Below are 17,381 nucleotides of genomic sequence, written 5' to 3' on the forward strand. Positions count from 1 at the left end.
ATCTAATTTAAAAAAAGGTTTCTTTGATGCATCCTTTGCATTTCTCTGATTATGGTGGTGTGGGGAAGAAGAACCTTCACCACCAGAAGGAGAAGGAGGGGGTTCTTCTCCATCATTCCCTTGTGCCGAACCTTGTCCTTCTGGATTCCTCTCTTCAACATTTTCCAATCTTATAACTAGTTGACTGATATTTTTTGCCATTGAATAGAAAGTCTTTCTGAAATTGTGCTCCTCTTCAATAGGAGCTTCCTCTTTAGCCATGTTTCTTCTTCGAGGTGACGCCCTACCTCTGGATTGAAAGGTTCTATATTCCCTTCACCTCTTTGAAGCCTGCCTCTTGTTAGTATACAAACATGCAATTCACATCTAAAAAGCCCTGCTCTGATACCACTTGATCCAAGATGTTTTCACTTATATATGTATAGAAAAGAATTGCATATAAAATTGTAGCTTAACACATTAATGTGCACATATGAAAAGAAGAAGAAAACACATAAAAGGCACAAAAGAGAACACCAAAGCTTGATAATGGAGTTTGTCCAATTTGGACTACATTTCCGGGCCCAGCTTAACAATGGGGAGGCCTTTCTTATTAAATGGCATGAATAAACAGAATTACATTTATCAATCTGTCCATAAAGAGGCTTATACCTCCAATCTGCCTAATGGATATATAATGCATGCCTGAGATGGAGTGATGTGCAGCACCAAAGCTTCCCGCAACTGTAGAAGGGACTGGAATTGTGTAACTATTCAAAACAACTCAACAAATGCTCTCGGCCTCTGCGAAACAACGTACTGCAACCATAAAAAATATGCCTCCCTCTGTGCTCTTCCCTTGATCCCTTTTATAATGGATTTTTAGACAAGATTCCCTTTAAATTAGGGCTTTCCTGGTTAATAAGAGAGGTTGGTAGTGGAAGTATCGACGGGCACAACCGTTCCCTGGAAATTGCCTCTTATCGTTTAAAACGATAACACTTCAAAAATCCTGAATACACTATGAAATCCGTCAAAACCTGTTCACCTGGATTTCAAATATTATTAAAACAGGCATATAACCTGTCTCGGGTCCGCGCTGAAGTCACAATCAGTGTTTCGCCGGTCCATAGGTCCTATTCACAGGGAAGGGTTGACCGCCGATGGCCGATCGCCAATATCAGCATTGGCCGATCGTGTCGGTCCCACTCATATATCGCCCTGATAATGGTTCCGTCAATCGGTGTATTTCTGATCCGACTGCCCGATCACTGATATAAACATAGATATATATATGACCACCGATTGTGATTTCCTCCGATCCGCCGATCCGATCTGATCGGATATCGATGATCGGGGGTTCCATGGTCCAATGCTTAAGTTCGCCATCATGTGACCTTCGATTGTGATTTGCCTTTAAGGCTTTAAGACCCATTTCTAAAGGAAATTCCTCTTTTCCTTAAAGATTGAAGAACCCTTCTTTTTGCAATAACTTCATCATCTAGACTCGGATTGAAGTACCGTTTGTGTCGTTGGAATCAGAACGACGAGATCTTTGTTTTGGTCCTAGGTTGACTTCATTCTATTCAATTTGATCTCTGAGCTTTTCCATGCCATTGTATCTGAAGATCCACTTGGATCACCATGTGATGTATGTTTCAATTCCTAGAATGAAACTATCGTGAGAAACGTTCTTTCATTCAATTAACAATGAAAACTGTAGCTAGTAAGGGATAGAGAAATCAGATCTTTGACAAAAAAGTAAAGAGCACACCTAATGCAATTTCCCTAGCTATTCCTATCAAGCATTCACACACTAAAATATGCAAAATGCAAGTGTTTCTTTTCAATTTCCTAAATGTTAAGATGAACAAAAGTAAACTAATGCACATACAATCAATCAATCTTTTTTACAAGAACGAAGACTTTACGACAGTTCTTTCCAAAAGAATTGAAGACTTTATGACACTTCCTTTTCAGAAAAGACTAATTGATTGTACACTAAATTTGACAATGATTTGATAATGATAAAGAAATCATTTGAGAAACACTAAAAAATCAAGGTCAAACTAGGGCTAGAAATAAGATATACAAATTGATTTCAAAATCATAACAATCATTGATCTTTTAGCAAACCATTTCAGAAGAAAATTTGGAAAAAGCTAAGTCAAAGGTGGGTTTTTAAGCCTAAGGGGGATTAGCACAGGTCAGAGTGGGAGTAACTACACTGCAGAGCACTGTCTCTCACTCAAGGGTGCTCTGCAGAGCACTGTCCCCTGACCAACCCTGTGCTGATTCCAGAGAGGCCATTCAAGAGTCATCTAATCTCAATTTTTCAATCAAAAACACTTCAAAAAGGATGAAATAATATCAATTAAGGTAAGTAAGGTCTACTAGTGTGTACTATGATGAAGATAAACTACTTGAAACAATGATCGTTCCCCAGCAGAGTCGCCAATTTGTTATGAGGAATTTTGCATCTATAGATAAATACTAATTCCCTAGGTAGGTAGTTATACCTAGTACAACATATTTTAGGTGATTATCCTTTTTCTATAGATGATAAATAGGACAAGGAAAACAAAGGACCTACTTGTTCTTTCGCTTTCCTTTTGTCTCCTTTGTATGGCTCCCGTCACTCCTCTTTGAACTTAACTCACTCAAAAAGTACCTGCAAGCATAAACAGAAGATAGAGAACCATTTAAAGCAAGAGATCTATCGACTATAAGTAAATGGATTCAGATACATTCACACATATAAACATCATATATCAAGATAAGCATATGGAAAAAGGTGTAAAGAGATTTATTAAGTAGAAGGAAGAATTACAACCATGAAGTCCGATCCATTGTCACTCTTCCAGCTTGGGTTCCAATCAACATCACATCAATAGCACATCACTCTGGCAACATAACAATACTTGCTTACAATCTCAATCCTCACACCAACAGTATCTCCTTACAAATTCTCAAAGTCCAATCCCTGATCACTTAGATGAGTGCTCAATTTATAGGAAAATGGAGGAGGTTTGGTCATAAATGAGGGTATTGAATGGCCTTCCAAACTTAGAGTTAGTTTCCATGGAGGAAGGGATGAGAGGATAGGAGGTTACTTAAATCATTCCCTATCCAATTTTGAGCTCATAGGGGATGATAAATGTGGGAATCTTCTAGATGGCTCCAGAAGATAAGAATATTCCTAGAACCCTATGATGATTTTGCTCGAACTCGCCCAACACATGTCAAATTGGGCCTAAGTGCTCTGGAAAGCACCCTAACATGGGCCTACCTGCACTAAAGCGCACTTACCCCTGACCAAGGCTATGCTGGTCCCTCAATGAGGCAATTTTGGAGGGATTCAGGCCAAGAAACTCTTAGGAAAGGAGGCATTCAAAGTGATGAATTGTCTAGGACATGTACCAACTGAATTAGGGTTTGATGAGCCCTAATGGTACTGATCTGAATGATGGGAGTGATGTGCCCAAATGGATTTGTAACAACAGTGTAGGTGAACTTGATCCATTGTAATGAAAACTTAAATACCAACCATGAAATTGACACATTGTAGGTGTAGACTCAATTCATTATAACGAAAATTTTAAAATCAACTGTCAAATTGCACATAATGAGACTAAGTTGCTAGTCAAGCATTAACACAAACCTTGTAGAGAAACTATATATATATATATAGATATAGATATAGATATAGATATAGATATAGATATAGATATAGATATAGATATATATATATATATATATATATATATATATATATATATATATATATATATATATATATATATATATATATATATATATATATATATATATATATATATATATATATATATATATATATATATATATAGTTGTGTGTGTGTGTAAAAATAAGAAATATAAAAGAAAACAAAAATTCAAACATTGAAAAAAAAAACACAAAATTAAAAAAAAAATAATAATAATAAGTAATAAAACATAATTTAAAAAAAATGAAAATATATAAAATATATAAAAAAGACAAAAAAACAAAAAGCATAAATATGTAAAAAAAAAAAAATAGGAATATAATTAAAAAAAACACAGTTTAGGAAAAAAAAATTAACCAAGAAAAAAACATCATTTTTTTTTTTTGATTAGAAAAAAAAATTAAATTTTTTTGAATTAAAAATATATTTATTTAAAAAAAAATAATCAAAAAATGAAAAATTACAAAATTAAATTAGAAAAAAAAATCATATATATATTTTTTGCCTTAGCAGCCTAGGTTGATTCCTAGGATCAACCTGGCCATCTAGGGATGCAGGGAGGCCATGTCAATTCTCAGAATCGACCTAGGCCACCTAGGGTTGTAACACCTCAGGCCTAGGTGAGGAAGGGTTGCACAACCCTCACCCGCCAAGGCTCGAGGCCACGCGGACCTAGGCGACCATGGTCGTGCTTGGCTTTGGCCACCTAGGGCAATGGGGCCTCGGACTTGGGCAGGGTGGCCAAGGTTGCCTAGGGTTGCGGGGCCTCAGGCCTGGTCGAGGTAGGGTTATATATCCCTGCTCCGCCCAGGTCTGAGGCTCCGCGGCCTTGGGCGGTGAAGGCTGCTTGGGTGAGGCAAGGTTGCACAGCTTCGACCCACCCAGGACAGAGACCCTGTGACCGCGGGTGGCAAAGGCCGAGCTTGACCTTCACCACTCAGGGCTGTGGGGCCTCAGGCCTAGGTGGGGTGGCGCAACACAACGTTGTCCTGTGGCCATGCCCGAGCTCGACCATGGTCACAGGGCCTCAGGCCGGGGCAGGGTGAAGCTGCACAATGCCTCCCTACCCAGGCCCGAGGCCCCGTGGCCTAAGCGGTTAGGTCGATTCCTAGAATCGACCTAGGCCGCTCGAGCCAATATTTTTTTGACTTTTTTTTAAATTTGTTTGTTTTTTTTTTTATTTTAATTTTTTTGCTATTTTTTTTTTTAATTATGCAGTTTTTTTTTGTTTTTTTTTAACTTAAAAAAAAATTGTTTTTGATGTTTTATTTTATTTTTTGGCAAATTTTTATTTTTTTTCTTAAATGGTGTTTTTTTGAAATATTTTCCCCTTTTTTATTTACTTATATATATATGTATATGTATATGTATATATATATATGTGTATATATATATATATATCTATATATATATATATATCTATATATATATATATATATATATATATATATATATATATTTTACCAACATGAAAATCACCAACATTTAAAAAAAATTATCCACACTTAATACATTAGAAAATTTAAAGTGTAAAAAATAAGCCCTCTAAACAAAAAGAGTTAATGTTGCATCAACACTTTTCAAAATGAGCATGAAAATCACTACCATTTAAAAACAAAATGTTCATACTTGATACATAAAAAAAATTAAAGTGTCAAAAAAATGGGTTGATGCTGCATCAACAACTTTCAAAATCAACATGAAAATCACTAACATTTAAAAAAAATGTTACATAAGAAAATCTAAAGTGTCAAAAATATGCTCCAAACAAAAATGGTGTATTCTGAACAACCATTTTTCAAGATCGGGTGATTTTTTTTCTACCTCCAAAAAACGGGTAATTGGTAATTTTCTTGTTCGATCGGTAACTATGTTGATTTAGACATTTACGAAGAAATCGTTAGCGAAACAAAGAATCGATGGACCTTTTTTTTCTCCTCTTACCTAACATGTGGCAACAAATCACTAGTCATAAATGATGTCTGAAATCGCCCATTGGGAGATGGACACGTAGCAAGTAGTTTATGAATTTTTCATATACCCAAAAGCCCAATATATGGATGACATGTCGACCAATCACAGGATGACATGTGGCCTAGTTGATAGTAGCATGATGTCATCCTGGTAGCATACCTTGGAGGGTTGGAATCCCATAACTGTATGTTTATTCGAAAGGGGAATTGTGGTTACGAAGAGTAGGGATTAATAGCGAAGAAATGCCAAAATCTGAAAATCCCATGATCCCGTAGCTATTTCTAATTGCATTTTAAGACTAGGGAGCTAGGGGGCCAGTGAGCATTAAGAGATGATGATGAAAAATCTTTCTGCTCTTGGGATCTGTTAAATAATGGAGTCCTTAGACCCTCACAAAGAATGGGAATGATTGGTAGGGTTTTTCATTTATAAAGGTTAATTGGGCCTTCCTGTCACTTTAACATTTAAATGGTTAAACAATGATTAATTAGGAGGGTAGATTCGCATCCATCTCAAAGAAGCCTCACCTTGGAGAAGCTTCAACAGGGTAACAAGTGTAATCATTAAGCGAGAGCTTGCCCCTGCAAAGTTAAACTCAATAAAGTGAATATTGAAAATCAATGGTTGTGATGGATTCGAGTGGGGTAAATGTTTTCCTCCAAGTCCCCCTAGGCACCCCGCCATAAGAGGTTAAATGGGCTTGACACCTATTAGAACAACGTGGTAGCTACGTAACAATCGGGACCAATATTAGGCAAGAGAGAAAACATTTGATGCATCACCCTTTTCCCTTACCCTCCACCCAATCCAACTCCACCATGTGTCCCATCCATGTCGCCTTTTCCTTTTCCTGCCTATAAACGCTCACGAATTGACAATTGCCATTCAAATTTGTTTATTTCAAGTTGTCTTGTGTCTTTTCACTCTGCCTGTAAGTAGCTACCTCCACCTGACTATCAACCAGTGTAATGACATTCGTTCTCCTGCAACATCCAATTCACTTCACTTACCAAGGAAGCTTCGACTACACTCGTCAAGAAGAAATGAAGAAAGCCAAGGGGAAAAGAAGGAGTGTGTACAATGACCAACCAACCTATTTAGGGAAACCATTGATGAGAAATTATCAACAACAAGATTAGTTACAGATACAATTTGTACCAGGGATTCAGAACATTCCTCATGGGAATATATTTACAAATATTTTGAAGATGAATGCCCCAAGGTGACAGTCAAAATAATTGCAATAAACGATGAAACCCCAACTTCAGAGGCAACTCCATAGGACGCAAAAAATTCTTTCTTGCATAGGATTGGAGCGAGGACTCAAATGTTTCCCCAAACAGATATGGTTAGATGGGTTTTTGAAACGATAGATATTATGGAAAGGAAGTTCCGCACTCAGAAAGCAACCACAATTGGTTCATTTACAAAAAAATCCTATTAGGAGATGTATCACTTGCAAGACCCTCAATGCATCTACCACAAAAAGTATGTGAAGGGCTTCTTCAAAAAGCATGGGGATCCATCTGATTCTATTAAAGAATGGAGGAGTAATCCAAACAAACACAAAAGAGAAAAATATGGTAAGTACTCTATAGATTCACTCACTCCTCCTTTTAGTTAGGTTGTTGCCATGCTTTGCAGATTACATGCATACCCAATTGTATTTGAATTCCTTGACAATTGGGTTCTTTTAATTAGTGGGGTTTCTGAGGGGTACACTTTTTATTGGGCCATTATACTATCCAACAATTTGGCCAAACACATTTTGGCTTTTCGTTCTTCTCGTAGTGTTTTAGAGAATAAAATCCCACCATTTTATATGTTAGTCTACATCATGGATGTCCTATGTCATTCTCTTGATTTTCCATCCATGGGATGGAAATGGACCATCTTTGATCCCTCACCAATTCATATTTATCACAATGTGCTCTGGGATACCAATTATTTTGGTCATTTTTATCATATTTATCACAAGGTCATGATCCCAATTTATGAAGTTATATTTTAAACCAAACCCCCTAGTATGTCTCAAGAAGATAGGGAAAACCTTAAGAAAATTGGGAATTGGTTTGGTGAAGAGTCATTTACATATATCAAAGTCTTTGGCAGATATGCACACCCACATGTCTCGCTACTTTATGTTCTAGAAAATCTGCTATGCAAGGAAGTATCATACCAAACAATTGGTTATGGGATTACCAAAGCCTTGAAAGACTACAACAAGAAGGTTTGGCCTCAATTCCCTCTACCTTTTGGAATCTTCTCTTTGGCCAATTATAGACATGCTAAAAATGAGCTAAATCCTATTGAGATATTAAAGTTAGTCACCATTCTAAATAGGCATTATGACTCATATGGAATAATGAAATAGGTGACCCTAACATATGGTATTAGAATATTCCTCCATGAAGAAGATAAGTTTGATAACTTATATGCTGAAGAAAATTCTTATAATGCAATTTTGAAAAGGGTGGATGAGAAATTATGAGTTCATGAGCGAGAACAATTCCTCATTTTTAGAAATGCAAGACTGGCCCCCTTGCCATTAGACTTGTTACAACCTCCTCTACAAAAACAAGTATATTTGAAGGACACTACAACATCTACTAACCAGGAGAGTTCTTCCCAACTAGTTTTTCCTCCTCAACAACAACAACCAACAACAACTAGTTCTTCAAATCCTGAAGGAGAGATGTATACAGTAGACCCAAGCATGCAACAAGTCTAGGACTAGTTTGATCAGGGCTCGAGACAATCCATGAAAGATGAACAAGGGAAAGAGATCCTGGAGAGAGAAACTATTTTTCAATAGGAAACTCCATTAAATAATCCCCCTTCTCCACAATACACCTTGCCAGATCAATCTACAACTAATAAGACACCAATGGTTACCTAGCCTGAAGTAGAGATTATTCCAGTCAATCATACTTTAGAGATATTTCTCAACATTAAAGAGACCACTCCAATGGACATTTTTTAAAACCCTATGCACAAAGTAGTGGTAAAAAGAGGAAGGAAGAAAAATAATATAGATGATTCCCTTGCCTTATTCCTAGGGAAAACTTCACAAGCTACTTATCTTGAAGTTCTCTCGAAAGATACTTTAGCTACCCTTGCTGATGAACTTGGAAAGTTAACACAATTCATAGGTGCATATGCTTCTGCCACCATGGACAAAGCACTTGAAGTACAAGAATTTATAAGGGAGGAGGACGAGAACATTTCAACTATGGAACAAGCATTCATCAATAAGGAAGAACAATTGAGAGCACAGTGGCAAACTCAATTAGATCAAAGGGAGATTGCACTAGAAAAACCACAAAAGTAGTTCGATTATCTTCATATTGAACATGCAAAGAAGATCAATGAAAAATATAAACAAATCCGAGAATCTCAGCAAGAAATAGAACAATTACAGGCGAGGACCCTTCAGCTGAAGGATTTCAAAGAAGAGTTATGTGATTTAAATGTACAATTACAAAGGAAACAACAACTGTTTTGTGAGAAATTGAGTTTGATTCAAGTACAATGTATATTGGGAAATACTCTAATTGATGACTTAATATAAACGATCTCATGTTAGGATGAAGCCAGGAAGGATCTCAATGAAATGTTAAAATAGTAAGACATTGCTGAAGGGAGTAATTTTGACTTCCCAAAATCGATGAAAAGAATAAATTAGTCATTCTTGAGGGATGGAAAGTCATGATATGTTCAGTTAAAAAACTCATCATTGATGCTCATGAAATTTCAAATGCCCTAGTTGAAACCATTAATGAATCCTAACTTAATCAAATCTTCTATCCAGTTTTCCAAAGGATTCCCTGCCAGATGTTGAAAACTTGCTCAATAATTGGCTTGAACAAGGGGCCAAATTCACTAAAATTATTGAACAATTGAGTAAAGTATAGCGCGAATCCAATTGGCATTTTTTGGTCAACCTCACACCAATTGGTTTTTTTTAAAGTCACTTACTAACATCTCCATTTAGATGTTGCCACCATTGTGAGAGGCTATCTTCAACATCCAAATGCAAATGAAGCCTCGTTCCCCTCCAGAGTTGGTGACACTTCTAGACATTCAAAGATTATGGAAAAAATGTATAGTGCGGCATGCGTCCACTTCAAGAGATCTAGTGATCCAACAATGAAGAATTTTCTGATTTAGAAATCATGACAAACCACTTTCATTTTTCATTTTTGTAAATATTTAATTTTCAAGAAGGAATCAATTCTGTTATGTAATAATTAGGACAACTAGGCCATTGGCATGCTTGCACAACTGATCATCTTAGACAACTGTAGCAATTCAAGATATTTTTGTAACTATTTTTTCTTGGACTCTCCCTATAAAAGGGAAGAGGAACTCACTAGTAAGGGTTCGATTTTCTATCCCATATGTTGTAGTCTTTCTACAAATTTTGCAAGTTCTGAAGCTTTATGAGATGTATGTTGTTCCTGAAGATTAATGAAGATGTTTTTGGTGATTCCAAGCATTGATATGTGGAGTATGTGATTCTATATTTGTTTATCATTTTCATATGTGTTTCTTTCCTCTTAGAGATTATGTAATTGTAGTTGCTGGAATTCAGTCTTGTATATTAGATTTATCTATGTCATGTCTTGGAAAATGGTACCTGTATGTGTGAGATTGAAGTCCTTAAAGTGCACTCCATAATTTTCTGATTTTATCCCTTTTGTCTCTTTATAATTATACTGGAATTTAGTGCACAAGATTCTATCACTAGCCCTTTGCACTAGGTTTCTTTCTTTCATTTCTTCTTTCACCTATACTACAACAATTAAAGAAACTTCACTCTCTATGTGTAGGCCACCATGATTGAACATTAAGTCTTAGGAATAAAATATTGTTAATGTATAAAATGTTATTTACCTCTGTGTAAGGTAATTGAACTAGATTTAAATAATTTTACATTTATCTCTTGAGCAACACCAATTTATCTTCAAGAGACACTAAGATGTCCTAGGCACTGACCCTTCTCCTCAATCTGGGGTTTGTCTCTAGGAGTGACAACATGGTATTTAAAAATAGATATATTAATAACAAAATATTTTTTAGTGCCAACCATAAATAAAATATTTCTATGTTCATATTAGATAGCTTAATTTACTTTATATAAAGATAAAGTAATTGAAATTTAAAAAAAAATTCATTGTGGAGAGAGAGAGAGAGAGAGAGAGATTTCTTATTCCATTGTTAGGTGCTTTGATATTGTATGAGAGATATTTGTAATTTATTCAACACTTAATATAATAAGGAGTTGGGATGTAATATTTTAACAAATATTAATAAAAAATTGATTATGTGTGTGTAGAGAGAGATTCTTTCCCATTCATATATGTTTTCCACTTCCCATTTTCAAGGGGATGTGTACTTAAAAATATACTAGCCAATATAGATCCATCTTAACTCTGGATCAGAACTTTGAAGATGAAAACCTCCTTTTGAGTGCAAAACTTAAGGAAAGGTTTACACCTTGATAGATTTGATTCCTTTCAGTACTTGATAAATCAAGAGTTAAGATGAATTTATGTTAGTGTAAAACAATTTCATTGCATTGAGAGGTGTTCTACAACCCAATATAACAACATTATAAAACATTTTGTAATGTAATGTAATGCTATGTTAACTTGATCATATTAAAATTAAAAAATAGTAATTAAAAAGAATTAAAAAAAACCCTAAAAAATCCCTAAACGATGTTATTTTAACTCAGTTAAATTAAAATTAAAATAATTCTATATTATAATTAAATTTTAAATTCATATTAAAAAAATTATTATAATTAAATTTTAGAAACAAAATTAAAAAGATTCAAACCAACAATAAATTCACATTTTGAATTCTACATAATATCAAACGCAATTTTATTGTATTTACAATTAATAGTATTTATAATTTGGTTATATATATATATATATATCTATATATATATATATATATATATATATATATATATATATATATATATATATATCTATATATATATATATATATATATAGATATATATGTATATATGTATATATGTATATATCAAAACAATTAATAATTAATTTAATTAAATAATTTAAAATTTAAATTTTTAAAATTAATATAGGTATAAAACTAGTTTAGATCTATTTTAATTTTGGATTTATCAAGCTCTATGAGGAATCAAATCTTTAAAGGTGCAAATTTTTTCTCAAGTTTTACAATAAAGAAAGAGGTTTGCAAACATAAATCTATCTTAACTTTGGGTCAAAGCTTTCAAGATGCAAAACTCTTTTTGAGTGCAAAACTTAAGAAAATATTTAGACCTAGATGTTAGAAAATTATATATTACAAAGCAATGGAACACATCAAATATATTGCAAAAATATAAACATAGAAAATGTATAAAATAAGAGAGACACAGATATACGTGGTTCACCCAATTTGGGCTATGTCCACGGAGAAATAGCCAATCATTCCTTTTATATTATCCAGAAAAATGAAGAGATACAACCTACAACAGATCCTTTGTAATTTCCTCTTCTCTTCCACACGATCTCCTCTCTCTTTCTCACTCAAAATACAAATCTACATAGTCGCAATACACTTCCCTCATATATAGCAAGGGGTTGCCTTCTAGGGAAAAAAACCCTAAATTAAGCATAACTTTTACTGTCATATTTCCGCCTAATGAATGGCCCAGATTGAATACAAAATTGCAACATTTTAGAAGGTAAATTTACATCTATTTTTATCTTCGAGGGCACTTCTCTCAATCCCTAGCTTTGGGGGTTGGGGAGGGGGGGGGGGGGGTCCAAATAATGGCCATCGACACCTCCCCCCCTCGACCCCCTGGTGGCGCACATTTATGGGCAGCGTTGCCGCCACATTACGAACTGGGGTCCAATGTGGCGATACCTCTGAATAAAGAGGTTCCACACCCAACACTAGAGAAATTTGAGTCCTCTCAATACTTAATAAATCTAGAATTAAAATGAACTTAGATTGGTATAAATAATTTCATATTATAAATATCACTCTATAATTTAATCATCATTAATTTTACTAAATTTATATATATAATTATATATATAAAGTTATGAAATTCAAGTACAACTAATTCAAATCAGGAAAGAAAATCACATAAAATATGACAAAGAACTACGTGCATTTTTTAATTTTCTTGTAAGTGCATGTTAGAGTGAGTGCATTTTCTTTTCGCAATTCAAAAGAAAATTTATTTTATAAATTTTCAAAACCTATGTAGAAGTTTTTTATTATAAATAATTTTGCATGGTTGTTTATTTAAAGGGTTTTATTTTCATTAATTCCAATTGACCTTCCCTTATTATACAACTTGAGTAGGCCTCATGGTTAAGAGCATGTGTTTTCTCCTAAGAGGTCACAAGTTCAAAACCAGAGGGGGGTAGAGTATGTATGCCTTCGTAGACTTAGCAGTCAAATCATTGCGTGGAAGTGGGTCCGTTTTCGCACAAACAAGGGGGTCTCATACACCAATTTGGTGTATGGCTTGGTTTTGACCCTAAAAATGGATAATAATAATAATAATAATATCATAAAAGAGTTTCATGATAAAGTAGCATTAGCATTTTTTCCACACTTCGGCAACACTTCTTGGGCGAAACAAATCATCTTGGGATCTTTATTCCACTTTTCATATGATAAGGAGTTTTTAATAATAATTCATTATTATGTGTGAGAAGATCAAATTATTTGTTTCTTGTGGCTTACATTGTGAATTTTTCCAACTTAGCTCGCAAAAATCAATATTTATAAATTGATAAAATAGTGGATGAAGTGGAATGGAACACAACTTGAAGGGCTTAGAGATTTTGTTTACTCATTAAATGAATAAATTGGAAACATAATTATTATTATTATTATCCAATTTTAAGGTCATGGCCAAGCCAGACACCAAATTGGTGTATGATACCCCCTTGTTTGTAGGACAAGGGACCCACCTCCATGCAATGATTTGACTACTAAGTCTACAAAGGCATATATACTCTACCCCCCTCTGGTTTTGAACCTATGACCTCTTAGGAGGAAAGAATTTCTCTTAACCATAAACAAACACCTCACAACATGCAATACTCCATTTCTACATCCAAATATTTCCATACTTTGTGCCTTATATCTCCTTATTCTATTCCACAGCAAAGTGCACCACATGATGTAAATTTGGTAATGGAAGAGTTAGTGATTGACTAATTTTTCATTTTATTTCTGATCAAAGTGTTTTGTTGTTTGTTATGACGTGGAATGACACAGTTACTATTGAAACGAATGTTATGAATTTTCATTGGCACTGTGTTGTTTTAGCAAACCTCCTAACTTCAGTGACTTTAATAGGAACTGACCATTTCATAATGGCTTCTATCTCTGTAAAAAATTTCTTGAGTTCCTTTCCACCAATGATATAACCCAATGCAATGTCGAGAAAACTCAGATTTTTTGAGGTTAGTCAACATATTCTTCTTTCTGAGAGTCTCTAACACTTGGATGAGACGTGAGATATGCTCCTCCTAGGTAGAGCTATAAACCAATACATTATTCAAATACACTATAACAAATGAATCTAGATATGGGTGTAATACATTATTCACCTGTTATAAATGTAGCTGGTTTGTTATATTAACCATATGGCATAACCAACCATTCATACAAACTTCTCTTTGTCTTAATGGTGGTCTTCTAGATGTCTTCTTCTTTGACACGTACCTAGTGGATACTAGTTTGAGATCCAACTTGGTGAAGCACTTGGAAAACTACAATTGGTCTAAGAAATTTTCAATCTTGGTTTACAGAGTACTAATTCTTGGATGTAATCTTGTTTAAATCTCTATAGTCTATACATATGTGTTCAATCCCATCATTTTTAGGTATGATGATGATAGGTAACCCACAATTTGAGGAACTCCTCGTGTGAGACACAACATTTTGGAAGCTTAGTATGATTTTTCATATGATAATTTATTCTTAATATGTTTTTATGTGCAAGAAGATCAAATTCTTTGATTCTTGTGGCTTACATTGTTAATAGTGTTTCCCCAAGTTGCATTACAAAGTCACCTCACAAAAATCAATATTTGTAAATTGATAAAATAATGGACGAAATGGAATGGAACACCATTTGAAGGGCTCATACATTTTTTTTACTCACTTAGTGAAAAATTTGGAGACATGATAGAAACACTTCAAAACATAAAATACCCCATTTTGTACATGCAAATCTTTCCATAGGTGCCTAATATTCCATGCCATATATATCCTCACCAAAAGGCAACACATGATGCAAATTTGTTAATGGAAGAGTTAGCGATTGAATAATTTTTCATTTCATCTTGTTAAAATCTTTGTGTTGATTCCTTTTTTGTTTTTGTTGTGACGTGGAGTGGTTCAATTACTATTAAAAAGGATGTTATGAACATTCATAGGAACTATATTTCTTTAGCAAAGTTCCTAACTTCAATGCCATTAGTAGGAATTGACTATTTCATGATGGCCTCCATCTTTGTAGGATCTATCTTGAGTTCCCTTCAACCAATAATATACCCCAATTATCCCAATGATTACTGAGCAAACTCACATTTCTTGAGTTTAGTCAACTGAGCCTTCGGCCAGCCTTGAGCCTTGAGCCTTGAACCTTCGGCCAGCCTTGAACCTTCGGCCAACCTTGATGGTGCCCCATCACCCCACCTTCCAACCAAACATTCCTCAGAGCCCTCCAAGAACCTTATCTTTTATAGAGGATGAGAGATGTTGACTTCAGACAACTCCAATCCTTTACCTACCAACATCCCCTTGTTCCTGCCAACATCCCTAAAACCCTTAACCCAATTGATGTTTTTGGATGAAATGCAAGATGTGCAACTCCTAGGTAAAGCTATAATTTAACCAATATATCATTCAAATACACTATAACAAATGAATTTAAATATAGGGGTAAAATAAACATTCAACAGTCTCATAATGTAGTTTATTTGTTACACTAAACAAATGGTATGACTAATGATTCATACCCATGTTCTCTTTCCTTAAAGGTGGTCATCTAGGTGCCTTCTTCTTTGACATGTACCTAGTGGTATCCTAATTTGAGATCCAACTTGATAAAGTACTTGACATGCTGCAATTGGTTTAAGAAATTTTCAATCTTGGTTAGAGGGTACTTATTCTTGAGCATAATATTGTTTAAATATCTATAGTTGATACACATATTCTACGTAGGGAAAACGTTAGGGGCAAAATTTTGCTAATTCACTAATTTTTAGACAATTTCTGATTTTTTTTTTGTTGATTTGGTTAAAAATTCACTTACTTTTTTTACATATATATGATTAAATGGATAATATTCACTAAAAATTTATTGATTTTAATAGTAAATTACATGTTTTTGTTGAATATTTTCCCACATTCTATATGTATAACTTTTCAAACCAGAATAGTTGCATATAATACTATAAATAGGCATAATATTTGAATCCTTAAGTCCCATATTTTTTGGGTATGATGATGATAAGTGAACCACAATGTGAGGTGATTTGTTTGTTTTGCAATTGATTCTTCACTTCATCTACTTACATAATAGATTATTTATATATCCCAATATTTGATAATGGAGAGTTAGGCAACAACTGTATCTCATGCTCCACTTCCCTCTTAGGTGGTATCCCTCATATAACACTCATATGTATGCCTATAAAACCTACTATATCTATTGTTTTATCTATTTAGTACATCCATCCAAGGATTCCCTTTCTCTTATCGACTCATCACCTACTTGATTCTATCTTAAGAAAAGTAGCACATATTTTTTATTATAACTAATTAAATTTTTGGCTTGGTTGGAAATTACTAGTGAGATCTCCATCTCTTCTCAGTGATGAAGGATACTCATATTCACCTCCTTCTACACTAAAGTGTAAGAAATATTCTCATTGACATCTAAGCTACTCTCTACCTAATTGCTTGAATCCATGGCTAAATGGTTCTTCTTCTTGGCATCCTTCTTACAATTCTTAGGATTCAAAGTGTGACCATCAATAATGCAATGGTTGCAGTGTTTATTTGGATCCTTGCACTAATGTGAAATTGTTGTTTCCTTCTTATCTTTCCCTTTCCACTTCTTCTTTCCCTCGGTGAAAGTATCTTAGTGTTCTTTCTATTTGGAACCACTTCAATGTCCTATTTTTGTGGCTTATATTTTCCAGATACCTTGCCCACAAGCCACATCAACTATCTTAGAGTTGAAGAATATCATTTACTTTGAGTATTTATAACCCCCATATACTTGAAGATTACATCTAAGTGTTTGAGAGAGATACTCAACATGATAGCCATCTCCCTGAACTTAGTCATGCACTCTTGCACACTTTTTTCCTACCTTCCCCTAAAGTATTTCTAATGGATCCATTGGTCCTCTACTGACCCAATATGTTAGAAATTTCTACACACCCAATAGCATATAAATTGGACTTAATGAAGGTTCTGAAATATTCCCACTTAATTACATGTGGATCACCCTCCATCCTAAGTGTCTTTGTATGACTGCTCCACTAGGTGAATACATGACCCTTTACTTTTAGTCAGGAAAATGAAATATTTTCTCTTTCTCTATATGGTGGACATTCAAAAAGACCTCTAATTTTCATAACCAAATATTCAAC

Source organism: Pinus tabuliformis, chromosome 6 (genome assembly GCF_031772625.1).
Source record: "Pinus tabuliformis cultivar Carrire ecotype Pingquan chromosome 6, CPIR1, whole genome shotgun sequence".
Classification (NCBI taxonomy): Eukaryota; Viridiplantae; Streptophyta; class Pinopsida; order Pinales; family Pinaceae; genus Pinus; species Pinus tabuliformis.